Below are 4,128 nucleotides of genomic sequence, written 5' to 3' on the forward strand. Positions count from 1 at the left end.
CATAATTTTAGATTCTGAACGGAGCGATGAATGTATTTATTTTACAATGATGTGTGTTGTTTATTTTAGATTCTGAGTGGAACGATGAATGTATTGATATACTCAATATTGTTTTATATTGATTATTTTTTATGTAATTTGACAATAGGGTTTGGCTAGAAATCCGTCTGTAGTTCTAATTATTACACCTATAGTCGCGCACGTTTTAGGTCTTATTTTTAACACTTGCATTTCAGTTGAAATTAGTTTAGAGCGGGGAGATGAATATATTGATTATACAATGATGTGTGTTTTATTATTAGTTTTTTTATTTAGTTTTATTTTTTGTGTCTGTGTACACAATAAATAGTCGAAATAATGCTTTGATTTCCAACTTCAGATGGAAAAGTGAACCCAATAGTTTTCAAAATCGTCGGAAAAAACAAAAAAAATTAAGAAAAACCGGGATTTTTACGCAAAATCTGTTTTCGACAAAATTGATTATGGTTTTCTGTGTAACTCTAGAACAAATTACCATAGATCAGACATATTCACTGAATGTTTATATTAGCATTTGCTAGACACCATAAAACTTTTAAAGGATTTTGATATCTTTTGAGCTGTGTACGGACGTTATCAGTTTCCAATTTTTTTGTGGTTTTTTTCTATAGATGTCAATAAAATTGTATTCTTTAGGTAAAAAGCTTGAATATTTAATACAAGGCTTCTCAGACATTGTTACAATTATCGTTAAAAAATATAAAAAAAACATAGGCACTATTTATTTTTATAAGAATTTAAATTTCGATTTTTGAAAACATATTTTAGGAAATTTAACAAAGGGTTCCAAGCGTTTATCCTGTAACTAAAAAATTTCAAAAATATAAAAACACGGTTTATTTTTTTGTAGTTTTTATGTTCAAATTTTGAAAAAATTATATATTAAATAACAAAGATTTTAGTTATTTTGTTGTTATTTTTTTAATATTATATTTCAACTTAGTGACTACTATATCAATAATAAGTATTAACAATATAAATATAATCAACAATATCAGTGTGGATTATAGACAAACTAGCTTCACTCAGAATCGTTAGGATTTAGGTGACTTTTTTAGAACCGGCAAACCATTGTATTATTTAATTTAATACAAAATACAAAAACACTACAATTATCATTTGTAAATATTGAAGGTATTAGGTAGTAGGTACAAAATATGTATATATATTTTTTTTTGAGACGTAACTGCTATAGGTCTATTGACTTTAAAGTATATTTTATAGAAATAATACATATAAAAGGTGGGCAAGTGGGTGTCGCTCTGCTGTATATTAGGTTACAAGTGGATTACTGTAATGGATGGTGTTAAATTTGAATTCAATGATATAATATAATTGTATAAGAAAAACGATTCTGAGCGAAGACGGTCAGTCAGCCTATTATATTACTAAGTATATTTGATTATATGATTGTGAATAAAGTAATTTTATTGATTTATTATAACCTATTACGCTGAAGCTTGTTTTAAATTTTCATTGTTTAGCTATAAAAGTGAAACATTTTATACATTATTAACTACAAAATAATTATTAAATTTTAAATTTGATAAATTTTGTCAAAAATTCGAACTCTATATGCTTATAAAAAAAAAAAATTGTACGAAAATTTCTAGGAGTTTAAATAATAAAGAATACCTAATTAATACACTATATATTATTATATATTTCTCATTTAATTAAATTGATTAAGTACATTCCATTTTATGTTCATACAAGGACCAAATGTTAATGTGTAAATAACTATTAGGAAAATAGTTTTGAGCACAAGTGCTATCTCGTGATTTACAACGAATTTGTAATTTATTAGTTTTAATAATGTTATTTTATAGGTATTATGTAAAGGTAAACAATTAATGTAATTTGGTTATATATCAGTCCATTCAGGTCATTATATTATATTTTGAGTTGGATTTTTTAAACACATATAATTACATAGGAAATGGTTTTTTATTCGTAACTTGTGTTTAAATTTACAATTACCTGCATTCATAGTGAAATTAAATAAAGTGAACTTAATAGACACCAACCTATGAAAAGATTCGTTACAATTATGAAAGTATATAATATGTGTTATTTTGTATTGGCGTAGATGAGTATTTTCAACACAATTCAGATTGATAACAATTGAATTTACAAATAATTATAATAGTAAGTAACTACACTGTATATATACAGGGCTATATTAACTTTCGTTTAATGTTATTATTTTGTCGGTTGGTGCAGTGATGTAGTGATGTGTCTTCAATTTTTTTTTTTTTTTTTTTTTGGGGGGGGGGGGTTAAAGATAAGTCAGTGTATAATATTGTAAAAATACATTTGAGTAGATTTCGAGACTAATTGTTGCACAAAAATGATCAAAATATGCAGTATTAAATATATGGAGCTAAATGTTTATATTACTTTAAAAAAATACTTAAAACATAAAATATACAATATAATAAAACAATTTTGGAAATAAAAAATTCAAAAATAAGTAGGTAGGTATTAGAGATGGGCGGTATCGGATAATTAATTGTACTATCGATTATTCATAATATAGACTATCGAATAATTATTCGAATAATATTTTTCACGACTGAATAATCAAAACTATCGAATAATTACTCGAATAATCAATACTTATATAAATAATTATTCGCATAATACTATACATGACTAAATAATCAAAACAATTGAATAATTATTCGAATAATAAATACTATTAAATAAATATTTGAATATTATCTATAATTTGAATACTAGGTATTTCAGTTGTATTGTTGTGTTTAACCCCTTCATACCCCTATTTAATCGGATAAAAAATTAAGATAGCCAATTTTAGTTAAAAGCTTTTTAGTTTTTTCCTTATAATTTTACCAAGATCAATTTTTGGAATTGTTTTTGAATTTATTATTTAACTTTTATTAGAAAGAATATTGATAATAATAAAAAAATATTTATTCTTAAGTTCTGTAAAACAAAAATACGCATGTTTGGGTGTTGGCTACACTGTTCTATGTGTAAAATTGATTATAGTAATAAGAAAAAGCAAAATAAGTTCTTCAAGAGTTAAAGTATTGTTCAGTAGAAAAGCACAAAAGTACAATTTGTATTTTCTCATGAATCTCAAATTTAAGAGGTAATTATTAAGTAATTAAATGATTTTCTTTAATTCACAATGTTTCATTCATTCATTCATTCATTTCGGTTGTCATCAAATCTTGCGAGTTCAATTTAAATCACTTCTACATGACCTAGGAGGCTCAAATTTTGTATGGATGTCTAGGGTTGGTGACAATACATGCCACAGTTGTCAATTCTTGAATTGGACAACCAGGTCATAGATGACGGGTGTAACTGGAGGTCATCTCCAGGGCGCAAAAAAAAAAATGTGCTGGCTAAAATAGGTGGAGTCTGCCACATAACAATATTATTATTGATTGGTGATTCAATATTTAATCATTTTATACTAGTTCGTGAAGTGAGAAGGAACTATTCAATAATTTATACGGTGAGTTATTGTCAATATATCAATTCCTTAAACATGAGAAATAAAGAGACAGCAACTCAACGAAAAAGGCGCATTGAACGAGCTTGTCTAATGTATCAAGAAAAGAAGTATAACGATGGCCCAGAAGCTAAACGGGCAAGATTAGACAAAAATCGACAAGCCCAAACAAATTTAAGAGCTACAGAAACGCCATCAATGAAAAATACACGCATTTTACAACAACGCGAAAACAGGATTCAACAACGGTACGCAGAAACACCTACACATAAAGAAGACCGGAAGACAGCGGACCATGAACGATAATTACAACGCGCCGCTGCAGAAACTACAGAAAGCAGAGAAGCCCGGAAGCAAGCGGAAAATAAACGGTATTTACAACGCTCTGCTGCTGAAACTACAGAAAGAAGAGAAGCCCGGAAGCAAGCGGAAAGTAAATGGTATTTACAACGCTCTGCTGCTGAAACTACAGAAATAAGAGAAGCCAGGAAGCAAGCGGAAAATAAACGGTATTTACAACGTTGTGCATCACAAACTAAACAAGATAGAGAAGTAAATATGGAAAATATACGCAGACAGCGGCAGGAACGTTCAGCTAGCGA

The 4,128-nt window shown here is 27.7% G+C and overlaps 1 protein-coding gene across 1 annotated transcript in view; it reads left to right on the forward strand.

Moving 5' to 3' along the window:
* Nucleotides 1–4,128, forward strand: part of LOC100570553 (aminopeptidase N) — a 36,090-nt gene that overhangs the window by 3,714 nt on the left and 28,248 nt on the right. The window lies entirely within an intron of this gene.

Source organism: Acyrthosiphon pisum, chromosome A2 (genome assembly GCF_005508785.2).
Source record: "Acyrthosiphon pisum isolate AL4f chromosome A2, pea_aphid_22Mar2018_4r6ur, whole genome shotgun sequence".
NCBI classification, from domain to species: domain Eukaryota; kingdom Metazoa; phylum Arthropoda; class Insecta; order Hemiptera; family Aphididae; genus Acyrthosiphon; species Acyrthosiphon pisum.